The sequence below is a fragment of the Oncorhynchus nerka genome, linkage group LG21 (genome assembly GCF_034236695.1).
Source record: "Oncorhynchus nerka isolate Pitt River linkage group LG21, Oner_Uvic_2.0, whole genome shotgun sequence".
Lineage (NCBI taxonomy): Eukaryota > Metazoa > Chordata > Actinopteri > Salmoniformes > Salmonidae > Oncorhynchus > Oncorhynchus nerka.
In genome coordinates this window covers 35,191,352-35,204,366 of record NC_088416.1, presented here as the reverse complement: position 1 = coordinate 35,204,366, position 13,015 = coordinate 35,191,352, and the positions used below count along the sequence as shown (strand labels likewise).

Here is a 13,015-nt window from a genome sequence, read left to right as displayed (position 1 = left end):
TTGCTTGTCCAAATATTTATATATTATTTATTCCATTCCTTTACTTTAGATTTGTGTGTATTGTGTGTATTGTTGTGAAATGGTTAGATATGACTTGTTAGATATTACTGCACTGTTGTAGCTAGATACACAAGCATTTCACTACACCCGCAATAACATCTGCCGAACACGTGTATGTGACCAATAAAATGTGGTTTTAACCAATTCCCTGATCCTCTGTCCTCTCACTCACACCTGCCACCAGAGGGCAAAGCAGACCATCATATTCAACTTGATACGTTTTCAAGATAATATGGTACTACAATAATAGTCTATTGACTGAGCTTCAATGTCATATCAGTATGTTAACTATGGCATTGGATTGGCAGTTTCATGTAAAAGTGTAACATTAAAGATTTTTTTTGGAAAGGACATTCTACTCCAAAATGTAATTATGTTCACTTCCTTTAGAACTCTTCTGAAAATCGAGGACAGTTTCCTTTTATCTCATGACCTCAATGACATCACCAACCAATTATATATGAACCCTAAAAATAATTTAGCTAGTGTAAAGTTACTGTATCATCATTATTACATACATCTACATATGTAGAATCTTAATTTGAGCCAATTTGCTTCAGCAGGAAAAGAATCCTGCAGCAACAGGAAATGTAAATTATTATGTTGATTATAATTATCCTGCAGCAACAGGACATTTAAATTATTATGTGGTTTATAATTAATTGACATTTTTGTAAGGGTTGATGATTTTGGGCACTAGAGTCCTCTATTTCTATGGTTGGCTGCACTTCCAGGATTACAAACTAGCTAGCTAGTTACCTGGGAGGTTTCTTGGAAGATCTGATGAGAATCTGAGGAAGATATGTAACTTGTTATAACTTGTCGTTCTGAACTTGTCACTCTGAACTTGGCGCCAACAATTTAGCAGCGGCTATGCGCCACTGTTAAAGGAATATAAGGGAAACACTGATCAGTACAGCAACAACACATGCCTTCCTCTGGTTCACGTTTTGTCTGAAGAGGCCTGCTACATATGTGGCATATCATGATGGTGTCACACATCATGTAGGACTAGTCAACCATGATTATGAGGATTCCTCTGGGAGAGCATATGGCCTCCACCCAGAAAAAGATGAACCCACTTCCAAGACTGAGTCATGTGTCACTTCTATTTATCTGTTGTTGTGTGAAAAGGGGGAGGAGGACATTAAGAAAGAGTTTAAAAAGGTAGAATGCTCAGAATGTCTGTGAGTTGGGTTTACTGCTACCTTCAGGTGTCCCCAGACCAGATAACAGACTGAGAAAGGGGAAGGGAGACTGAGAAAGGGAGGGAGAGGGGGAGACTGAGAAAGGGGAAGGGAGACTGAGAAAGGGAGGGAGAGGGGGAGACTGAGAAAGGAGAGAGAGAGATAGATAGATAGATAGATAGATAGATAGATAGATAGATAGATAGATAGATAGATAGATAGATAGATAGAGGTTGGTAGATAGGAGGTGAGAGAGAAAGACAGAGTGGGAGAAAGAAAGATACAGTGAGAGAAAGAGAAATGACAGGAGATTCACTACACCTGGCCACACCTAGGACACAATGCAGTAGTGATTAGTAAAAGAACCAGGGACATTAGATGACACATCAGCCATGCATTTATGCTTGCATGCTGTGGGCCTCTTTCCCTGGTGATACACAAATCACATCAAAGGACTCGTTTCCTCTTTTCTCTTATTGGCACAGGGCCACCCGTAAGTTCGTAAATACAGGTGTGCTGTGTGCTGTATGCAAATAAAGTGTCCTGAAGTGCCATTCTGGGTTCTGGTTAGTTCCAGCCCAGACAGATGGTGAGCTGCAGAAGAGCACTGTCAATTATAGATGAACATGCACTGTGCCATGTGGCAACAGACGTGGCAACAGACAACACAGACAGAGATAGAGACAGAGACAGAGATAGAGACATAGACAGAGAGAGACAGAGACAAAGACAAACACAGAGACAGAGAGAGGTGAACAACAGTCAAATATTCAATCAGTGGCATTATGATCCCCATGTATTTTTATACATAGGGATCATGTATATAAAAAACAAACATTTTAAGGCTGTGTGTGTGTTTAGTGGAAGAGCTGGTTGTAAGGTTTTCTGAGAACACACACCAGACAGGCAGGCAGACACACGCGCTGGAGACCATATCAGTGTACTCTGTGGCACAGGAGCTTTTCATCATCATGCTCCATTTGCTACAATGACACGCACCATTTACACTCCCTGCATGGCCAGACAAGGACCTCCTCACTCCTCAGCTGTCTGGATAAGACCAAAACACTGTCCCAACCAGCAAATCCCAAACAATCTCACAAATGAATAGACAACCCAATCCCCCAAACGAACACCCTCGGTCTATAGAAAAAACATCCCAAAACCACAGATTCAAAACTATAAGAAAACATAAGACTTTCCCAACTAATTTACAAAACCTCCAAATATTATCCAAACGAACACTCCAAACCCCAAACCCTGTCAAAACAAACCTTCTGACTCCAAACCAAAACACTCCCCCAAGTTCCTACAGAAAACCAAACTGCCCAACAGTTCAAAAACACACATTTAAAAAAAATGTATCTTCAAATAAACAGACACAAAGTAACACTGCTACAACAAAGTCACACGTACAACTTACAGCTAGGCCTAAATCTCACAAATAAACCTGGTGATTAGGGATAGGTGCCTTAAGGTTGTTGGTTTGACTTATCTTTTAGATGGTTACCTGAGAAGTATATTGTTGGTATGAAATGACAGAGAAGGAGGAGTGAGAGAGAGGATGGAGAGGAATGAGACTGGGAAGCTAGAATTAGTCTGGGAGGCTCTGTTAGGAAACAGTGAGAAGAGAGAGAATTCCATTAAGCTGGCTCCACACCTGGCAGTGGCTACTGTGCAATTATCCTGTTAACAACTAATCCATGTGTGGGTAATGGGCCGGATGTCCATTTGTCCGTCTGAGATGATTCATTATGTCAAGGCCCAGACCAGCCGGGATAATCATATCTCTTTGGAGTCAACACGTAACCTTATGGACATGTGTGTGTGTACTGAAATCATCCGTCCATAGACCAGATTAGTCAGTGCAATGTGTGGACTTCTTCATAGCCTAACTGTGACAGAGGTCAACTTCACGCCTGTGACACCTGCTGTGCCTAGAGCAGAGGAAACACTACAGCAGGTTGTTTGTCTTTGTTTTTCTCTGTCTCTGTATGGCCTGAGACGGAGTAAAAGCCTTGTGCTCATGACTTTTGAGCACGTAACAGTGCTTAGATGTCCTTCTGTGCAAACAGCCCATTAATTAGGATTCTGTGATTGTGTCATTCCACGCTTTAGTCTAACTGGGTATTTACCCTGGGCTCTCTCTGGCCTTGGCTCTGTTTACAGCTTTTTCAGTTCACAGTCCACATATAGTTCACACACACACACACACACACACACACACACACACACACACACACACACACACACACAATCTTAATTTGAGCCAGTTTGCTGTAGCAGGAAAATAATCCTGTAGAAACACAAAATGTGAATTATTAGGTGGATTATAAATAATGGAAAAAATGTTGTAGGGGTTGATACATTTTTCGTTAGGACACACACACCCCACACACAAAAAAGCACACACACACACACAACATAAACATGAATATGCAAGGGCCTGTCAAATCTAATCAGGCACTGACCCAAAGGATAAATGCCAGTCAATCTGACCATAGGAAGAAAGGAGAGCAGCGGTGCAGTGTGAATGAAGCTGTCTACCAGAAGGGAGGCTCCATGAAGGAAACATTCCATATGGTACCATGTTCTTACCTAATCGGCGTTGAAAAACACACAACGTTTTCCTTAAGCATTTAACCAACTGAAGGTGGTGCACATTGTATTATTTACACGCAAAGGGCCACGTTTGCACGGCAAATTAAAAGCATCATCTGGAAGATTTCCTGCTGCTTTGGTTATTTTTATTTCAATGAATGATATAACCATTGATTCTTGTATATAATGTATTATTCCTCATGAGTTTAATACAACGGTCTTCTTACTCCGTCACAACACAACATATAAGGTTGTAGGCCTTATTTACTTCAGTAAACAAACAATGTATTGCTGCAAAATGTTTTAAACTACTATGCATGCAATAGATTGTCAGTACTTGCATTCAAAGCCCCACTATGAATACGAGAGTGGTTACATTTCCTAAACCCCATCTCTCAGCTTCCTACCAAACCAAGTGAGGGTCTGCTGTTGGGCTGAAACACATACTCAGGATTGTGGCTTTAAGGCACTCTGCTACTGGTAAAGGGACATAATCATAGTAGTCTAATTTTTCAGGGACATTATGCACTTAATGCCATTAATTACAATAGGTAAACAACAACCTAAATCTCCAAAATTCGCACAAAGTAGACTATAGGCAAGATTTCAGTAGATTATTGATCAATTGGCCTGATGACCTGTCAATTTCTGTGATCTCGAGCATACACCTGCAGATTAGGATTAGGTTATATGTAGCCTATTATCATATCTGAATACTTGTGAAAGAGAAAAAACAGTGATGGAGAATTAAATGAGGCTATCCAATAATGCGCTGTGGCAAACCCAACAGTAGATATATTAACCGAAAGTATCCATAGTTCGTGTTAATATATATGCAAACAAATTAACATATACACGAACTGCAGTTTGTAAAATGGACACGACAAGTAAATGTGTACCGTTTAGGTGAGATCCGGACCACGCGTCCTTCCAGTTGACACCACATTGGTTATAGACTAATGGTCCGAGAGAGTTGGCGAAGTGGAAAACTCTCAATATTGGTTTACATGGAAAAGTTACGTTTTCATATTCAATTCAAATTAACTTCCCACGTCACAAAAAAATGTATATTACATCAGTTAGCCATGTCCGTTTGAATTAAACAACAATCATTTTAAAAAACGATGGGAATAAAAAATAAATATGCAAAACCGCTGCGTCCTAACCGCGCTTTCAACTAGACAGACAACGTGAAGTTTGATAAAAGAACAAATAAATATCCATGCATGATTCGGTCAAGATCTCATCCTCCTGACGTTGTTCTTCATATTCCATGAAAAGAGAAACTCTAACTTATTTAAATTGAAGTCGACATACACAGTAAACTAATCGATGTCTCTATATAACGACTGGCAGTGAAGCGCTGCGGTCCGTTTAGGCTACGTTGGGATCAACAAAGTGTGTCAAATTCTTCCCAGTTCTCAAAAACTCCGCCTGTAGCCTAAACGCGAATAGCTTCTGGTTGCTTTTGGAGCGCAGGAGAGGGAGGACAAGACGGGGCGAGCGAGTTTTTTGAAAGGGGTAAAGGACAGAGGGGGAAAGAAAGCACAGAAGAAACAACAGGACGAGGAACATCTGTGAGAGGATATCGAATGCCAAGTTTTCTCAATACAAAATGTATAGCCCCAAACAGCCTAACTGCTGGTTATTAGGGATAAAGAAAAACAGTATTATAGATTTAATATATTAATTTAAGCAAAGATTTACCTTTACCTCAGCCTTCCTTTCCCTGGGAAATCATGAGGCTAAACTGGGTTGAGGTTCATAACTAGTCAGTCAGCTAGGTCTACTGTCTAATACATATAACACATCATAACATACCTATAAGTACTGTTCCTAATCACAATTTGAGGTAATTGGATGAGGTGGGACATGTTGGGTGCGGATGAGTATCAGTCAGGTTAACTAGTGCATATAACACATCATAACCTACCTGTAAATACTGTACCTAATCAGAATTTGAGGTGTTTGGATGACTTTGGACAGCTATCTTCTGATTGTTTGAAGATAGTTGACATATACCAGACCGCATGTCTAGTATACTAGGCTACTGTGTAGGTCTTTAGGCCAACGTTTGAGGTTTGGCCGACTCGACAACAAACTGGTGAAGATGAAACCATGGCTGAGGCTGAGACCTAGGCTACTGTGAAGACAGTGGAGTTAAGACAGACAGTTCATCTAGATGGGTCATCGCGCCAGCTGATTATGTAGCCTATGTTCTTTTAACCTTCGGAGAACATCGCATCCACTGAGTCAGTCCACCTTGAAGTTTGTTGTTGAAAAGGAAACCATAAATTGGTAGATGAGCAGAAGAAGGCTTTACCTTTTCCCTGTGTCTGCGTCTCTCAGACACTCTCTTTCTTTCTTTACCAAGGTAGTGGTTTCCATCTCACTAAAACCTTTTTTCCATGAATGTTTAAAAAGATGAAAGGATAAGGAAAATAATGGAGACAAAAGAGAGGAGGCTTGTGTTACAACCCTGCCCCTGTGAGACTGCTCATGAAAGACTTTTGGGATGGGAGAGATGGGGACAGAAAGGGAGACAGAGAAAGAGGGGGAGAATGAAAAGAACTTTTCAAACTCCAACTGCTAAACGGGTCAGTTGTGTATAGTGGAACTAGCTAAAATGCAGAACTCACTCAAAGATGGGGGTACTTACCACTGTCAATACAGTCAGACCTAAAGGGATGTTGATAGATAGCACTCTGTGACTGACTGCTACTGTTTTCCCCCCAACACACACATGCACACAGCCGCACACACTCCATCAAATACACTCAATCTCTCTCACACATACAGAGCAGCCCTGAAATAAGATTTGCATGTTATTACCTCTTCATATCCTCACCCTCTTTGCTGTTCTTCCCTGGTGTCTCCCTCATGGCATTCCTCCCTCTCACCATTTAGTGTCAGTCATTGGCAGTCCTTGGAACCCTCCCACCATTCTCTCTGTTTTTTTGTCTGAACTTGTTCTGTGCACACTTAGATATTTCTGCCCGAGGTTACATCAGTGAGAGAGGGAGAGCAAGAGAGAGTTAGCAAGGTATTGACAGAGATGACAGTCAAACAAAGATGGTGAGAGTAAGGTTAACACACACAAATGTAGGGACAAAAGTTATTTCTCTCTCTCTCTCTCTCTCTCTCTCTCTCTCTCTCTCTCTCTCTCTCTCTCTCTCTCTCTCTCTCTCTCTCTCTCTCTCTCTCTCTCTCAGAAGCACATCAATAGGCACAGATATAGATTCTTCTTCTTCTTTTTTACACCCTTTCACCTGGAGCATTTTTCTGTCACATGAAACACACATCACATTATCCAAACATTCTCTGCTAATAGATGTAGAGACCGTGCTGCATAAATACATGCCACATTTTAAAATGCACACACAGACACATGAAATGTCATAAATAAATAAATGACTCTCGTGATCCATTGGTCTTTCATTCATCTCGTGTACATGTGTCACGTTCTGACCTTACTTCCTTTTTATGTCTTTATTTTAGTTGGTCAGGGCGTGAGTTGGGGTGGGCATTCGATGTTGTTTTTCCATGTTTTGTTCTGTTATATTTCTATGTGTTTGGCCTAGTATGGTTCTCAATCAGAGGCAGGTGTCAGTCATTGTCTCTGATTGGGAGCCATATTTAGGTAGCCTGTTTTCTATTGTGTTTTGTGGGTGGTTGTATCCTGTGTTAGTATTTTCACCATACGGGAGGGACTGTTTCGGTTGTTTGTTTGTACTTTTGTTATTTTGTTCAGTTGATTTATTAAATATATCATTATGGACACTTACCACGCTGCACATTGGTCTGATCCTTGCTACTCTTCCTCTGAAGAAGAGGAATTCCGTTACAACATGTAGCTAATTGGCATCAATAATTAACAAACAAACATAACAATGCAATCATGTTATTGCAATTTGCACCAATCCAATAACCTCCAAAAACAGAAACATTTTAAACTGGAAATGCACCAACATCATCTGATACACGTTCCCACACCCCTAGACTGTGTCTATCTAATTCCAAATAAACCCTAATGTTTCAGATTCAACAGTCTATCTTTCTCTTCCTCACACAAAATGTCATCAAACATGGATTTATTACTATGGCAATGAATATCCCGTCAATTTTACCTCAGCCAAATATCAGTGTAATTGTGGCAATTATTGCAAATAGCCGAGTTGTCAGGGTGGAAGTTACACAGTCTGATTGCCCCCCACCAGAGACCAGGGGCATGAAGGCAGACGCATCAGACTTAACTTCAATTATTGAACTCACCCTTTCCCCCAGGCTGTGTCAATCTTTCATTAACTCTCATTCCTTCTCCCCCTACTCTCTCTAACCCGCCCACTATATTTTAATGTCTCTCTGCCTCTCTCTTTCCATGTCTCTCTCGCTTCATATCATGTCTCTCTCCCCTCTCACTTTGTCCACTTTATCTCCTCACATCTCACTATTCCCCCTTTCTCCTTCATTCACATTCTCTCCTCAACTCTCGCTCTCTTACTACATCTAAACTCTCTCTTCATGAACCTCACCATCCCCCGTTCCTCCTCTTTTTCAGACTTGGGTACGAAGAGCGGCCACATGTGTTTCCAATTTCAGGCGTAATGCTCCACTCACCGCAATCTGACCCAATTAGCCTGCGACTCCTGGAAACGCCCCAGTCACCCTCACCGGCCACGCTACTACCCTCTGTGGTACGGAGGTAAAGGGTCGGCTCACTGAGGGGATGGGGGATACTATCTCATGATGAACGTGTGACTGGCTCTGTCTGGGTGGAGGTAGGGAGGAGAGAGGGGGGAGCATCTCACCTCGCCCCCCAGCAGTAAGTGAGCTCTGCTACACAGACGTCTGACCATAATGCAGACATATCTGAGGAATAATCACTCAAGCCTGAAATTGAATTTCACAGGAAAGGGAGGGTCAGAGAGGCTGTGTGATGGGGTTCCAAAGCAGACCAGACATAGCCTACACACTAACACACCAGTGGTGGTCGGTGCCGTTTAACATTAGAGAGGACGACTTCTTTTTATTTAATGAGCATGGCCTTATTTCTATTACAGAATATTGAATGACTGTCTGTCATTCATATTCCATCCACCCAGTTCAGTGTAACAGTGATAGGTTTAGGCTACTGCATGATACTGAAATTTGCCCTATACCCATCATGAGGTTGCTACAACCTAGCCTACAAATGAACGTTTATAACAGGTGCACAGGTCAAGAGACGTATTGGAGTAATCAAGGTGACAGACAGTGACACATTCAATACCGCCTTGCACACTTTAGCTGATCTAGGGTGTAGTCATTAGTCCAAACGATTTTCAAAACGTTACGTTTTGCAACTAAAACTAGAGTTTCTATTGGACAAATTCAGGTAGGTCCATCACCGTTTGGTTGCGTTTGCTTCCATTTAAGAAATGTTTTGCAACAGAATTGGCGGAATTAATACACCCCTGATCACACAGTTCACTTTCATAGCAACCATACAAACAGCATCATCACATCTACGTGCTCTCCTCCTCTCACATTTTCCCTTCCCTTGTGGACAAAACCTCTCCAAGTCAAACCTTCATACCATAATCACTGCACACAACATACAAAGTTGTCACCATATTAGCTAATGTCATAGTCAACATAGCTACTATCAATCCAATCCATGTGTACAATCATGCAGTAGTGTACAGCAATCAGTTTAGCAGTTACACCAGCGGCTTACCTTGAATTGGAAGTGTTGGATAGCCTTAGCCAGCTAGCTACATTAATATAGTTCCTCTATGTATACAACGAAATACAACAAAATGTCTCTCCCTCTCTTTGTCTCTGCTCTTTCTCCTTCATTTTTGAATAAATTAATTTGTTCAAAACTGTTCAACTATAGTCTTTCTCCTCTTTGAGTCAACTACTCATCACATTTTATGCACTGCAGTGCTATTGTTAACTGTATCTTATGCAATCTTTCTCTGATCCTTTGTTTGGATGGACAACATATCAGTTCATGCTGCAAGAGCTCTGATAGGTTGGATGACGTCCTCCGGAAGTAGTCATAATTACTGTGTAAGTCTATGGAAGGGGGTGAAAAGGCTACCGCAGACCATCAATGCAAAACAGTGTGTTTTAATCAGTTATTTGGTAACATTTAGTATAGTTTTATCTAAAAAGGATAACTGTCTTAATGTTTCACTATTTTCATTTTTATGAAATTCACAGAGTCCTCCCCTTTTTCCTCCGAGGAGCCGCCACTGAAACACACACACACACACACACACACACACACACACACACACACACACACACACACACACACACACACACACACACAAACTCATTAAAACATTTATACACATACTCACTCATAAAAACATTTAACACAGCTACACGAACACACAGAAAGTCTATATCCTGTATGAGATATTCACCTTTGGGAGAAAGTGTGGGAGAGCGAGAGAGCTAGGGGAATTTCAAAAAATCTGAGGAGTTGGATGTAAGGAATGTCTTAATTATGGGAACAGAGGACTAACTTCAGTTTAATCCTTAATGAGAAACAGGTTTGAATGGGAGAGAAACTAGAGCTGAGGGGAGAGAGGGCTCTGCATTACATTCATTATCTGGCAACCCACGCTACAGATGTAGGATCTTAATTTGAGACAGTTTGCCACAGCAGGAAAATAATCCTGCAGGAACAGGACATGGGAAATATTATGTGGATTATTTTTGTACATTTTGTAGGGGTTAATATACACTGCTCAAAAAAATAAAGGAAACACTAAAATAACACATCCTAGATCTGAATGAATGAAATATTCTTATTAAATACTTTTTTCTTTACATAGTTGAATGTGCTGACAACAAAATCACACAAAAATCATCAATGGAAATCAAATGTATCAACCCATGGATTTGGAGTCACACTCTAAATTAAAGTGGAAAAGGGGTCTGAGGATCTCTTGCCACAGCTCGCATTGATGTGCCATCCTGGATGAGCTGCACTACCTGAGCCACTTGTGTGGGTTGTAGACTCCGTCTCATGCTACCACTAGAGTGAAAGCACCGCCAGAATTCAAAAGTGACCAAAACATCAGCCAGGAAGCATAGGAACTGAGAAGTGGTCTGTGGTCACCACCTGCAGAACCACTCCTTTATTGGGGGTGTCTTGCTAATTGCCTATAATTTCCACCTGTTGTCTATTCCATTTGCACAACAGCATGTGAAATGTATTGTCAATCAGTGTTGCTTCCTAAGTGGACAGTTTGATTTCACAGAAGTGTGATTGACTTGGAGTTACATTGTGTTGTTTAAGTGTTCCCTTTATTTTTTTGAGCAGAGTATTTTTCGTAATCAAAATCAAGTGTGAAATTTCTAAGTGGAAATTACAAACTTCAGAAGTCTTTTTAAACCTCAAATACACTACAAGTTCTCCTGCAACAGGGTGATCAAATTAAGATCCTATATCTGTATATACTGTAGTTGACAGTTGATTCTCACTCATAACGGTATCAATGCAAAATATGATGTCTCTTCATGTTTGTACCTCGATTCTATCTCTCCCTTATGCATCTCCACTTCTCCGTTATGCGTACATCTCCGGCCTTTTCTCTCCATGCCCTTATCCATCGGTCTTTTCTCCCTCTCTCTTTCTGCCAGAGGAACATTGTTACACATTGTAAACTTTACTCACTGAACGACACCCGGCAGTATAGGGTTTCACAGGCAGACTTTGTATGTGAACCGCTCTGGCAATTAGTAGAGGATAGACTTACAGCGTACCCACTGCACAAAGGAAGGACAGGCCCAATTCCACAAGCCTCTGTCCCTGTTCTGTTCCTCTGCCCCTTTCCATCTGTCAGTCCCACAGGACAGGGTGTGTGTGTGTGTGTGTGTGTGTGTGTGTGTGTGTGTGTGTGTGTGTGTGTGTGTGTGTGTGTGTGTGTGTGTGTGTGTGTGTGTGTGTGTGTGTGTGTCTGTGTAGACAGTTCATGTGTGCGTGTGTTTGTGTGTGTTGTAGGAGGTTTGTGTGTGTATCTTTGCATGTGGCAGAGGATTTGTGTGTCTCTGTGTCAGAAGGTGTGTCAGCCATGTGACATTGCATGTACGTGTGTATGCATACAGAGCAGAGGTCAGGGGTTTCTGTGTTGTGCTTACTTACATCACCCTGTCATTATCCTTATCCCTTGTACCTTGTTACACTGTCATTGTCACGGACTTGTTATTACGTCACACAAGACAGAATGTAGCACACTGATTTAATAACGCTGGCATAGTGCTTGGTTGACATAGTGCTTGGATGACATAGTGCTTGGATGACATAGTGCTTGGATGACATAGTGCTTGAATGATGTAGTGCTTGGATGATGTAGTGCTTGGTTGACGTAGTGCTTGGTTGACGTAGTGCTTGGTTGACGTAGTGCTTGGTTGACATAGTGCTTGGATGACATAGTGCTTGGATGATTACATTTACATTTACATTTAAGTCATTTAGCAGACGCTCTTATCCAGAGCGACTTACAAATTGGTGCGTTCACCTTAAGACATCCAGTGGAACAGCCACTTTACAATAGTGCATCTAAATCTTTTAAGGGGGGAGAAGGAGAAGGATTACTTTATCCTATCCTAGGTATTCCTGAAAGAGGTGGGGTTTCAGGTGTCTCCGGAAGGTGGTGATTGACTCCGCTGTCCTGGCGTCGTGAGGGAGTTTGTTCCACCATTGGGGGGCCAGAGCAGCGAACAATTTTGACTGGGCTGCGCGGAAACTGTACTTCCTCAGTGGTAGGGAGGCGAGCAGGCCAGAGGTGGATGAACGCAGTGCCCTTGTTTGGGTGTAGGGCCTGATCAGAGCCTGGAGGTACTGAGGTGCCGTTCCCCTCACAGCTCCGTAGGCAAGCACCATGGTCTTGTAGCGGATGCGAGCTTCAACTGGAAGCCAGTGGAGAGAGCGGAGGAGCGGGGTGACGTGAGAGAACTTGGGAAGGTTGAACACCAGACGGGCTGCGGCGTTCTGGATGAGTTGTAGGGGTTTAATGGCACAGGCAGGGAGCCCAGCCAACAGCGAGTTGCAGTAATCCAGACGGGAGATGACGAGTGCCTGGATTAGGACCTGCGCCGCTTCCTGTGTGAGGCAGGGTCGTACTCTGCGGATGTTGTAGAGCATGAACCTACAGGAACGGGCCACC

General features: G+C 42.1%; 1 protein-coding gene across 1 annotated transcript in view; it reads right to left on the bottom strand.

Annotated features, from left to right (window-relative positions):
• LOC135563636 (uncharacterized) overlaps nt 1-5,341 on the bottom strand; it is a 12,708-nt gene extending 7,367 nt beyond the window's left edge. Inside the window, exon 1 of the mRNA XM_065006674.1 lies at nt 4,748-5,341. The gene's annotated coding sequence lies outside the window, so the exon portion shown is untranslated. The remainder of the gene's footprint in view (nt 1-4,747) is intronic.
• Between the last annotated feature and the right edge of the window lie 7,674 nt (nt 5,342-13,015).